The sequence below is a fragment of the Ceratina calcarata genome, unplaced genomic scaffold (genome assembly GCF_001652005.2).
Source record: "Ceratina calcarata isolate Rehan_Ccalc_2016 unplaced genomic scaffold, ASM165200v1 scaffold8081, whole genome shotgun sequence".
Taxonomy (NCBI): domain Eukaryota; kingdom Metazoa; phylum Arthropoda; class Insecta; order Hymenoptera; family Apidae; genus Ceratina; species Ceratina calcarata.
Window position 1 is genome coordinate 1 of NW_017179403.1, and position 615 is coordinate 615.

The window sequence follows — 615 nt, forward strand, 5'->3', positions numbered from 1 at the left end:
CTTAAGAAATGTGAGGAACTGTGAACTTGTGAAAACGTTATAAATCTTTTTTCCAGTGTTCCGTTCACGGTTTCATGAAGTGACAAACTTTTGAGGTCGAAGATAACCGACTATAACGTTTTAATGTACTATGAACCGTTTGGATGATCCTTCGGGTCTCATGAAAGGCAGAAAACCATCTTTCATTGGAATGAACGGTATGTCTTACTGTATTTTTCTAACTTTTAACACTAATCGTTTTGGGTATTTCTATCATTTATCACTATCATTATTTTCATTATCATTTGTTTATATAGGCATGTCTAAGAATTAATAATGATACTATTAGTAATCAAATTGAAAGCATCATTTTAATCTCCTTCTTTTAAAATGTAAAATGAAGTATTTCAAGCCAGTAATTGTATATTATTTGGTCTCATCATTTTTAGGTTAAATTATTGTATCTTCTTTACTATACAAGCGAATATTAATTTGTTATTTGTTTCCTAGGGGGTCCAGAAACAGACGATCAACAACGCTTAAGATTCCAAGTTGAGTTAGAATTTGTTCAATGTCTTGCAAATCCCAACTATTTAAATTGTAAGTTAAAAAGTCTGACAATAATCTGTCATACCT

The 615-nt window shown here is 30.6% G+C and overlaps 1 pseudogene; it reads left to right on the forward strand.

Annotated features, from left to right (window-relative positions):
* The first annotated feature begins 6 nt into the window (after nt 1-6).
* On the forward strand, nt 7-606 carry LOC113465083 (mediator of RNA polymerase II transcription subunit 31 pseudogene; annotated as a pseudogene).
* Nucleotides 607-615: the final 9 nt, after the last annotated feature.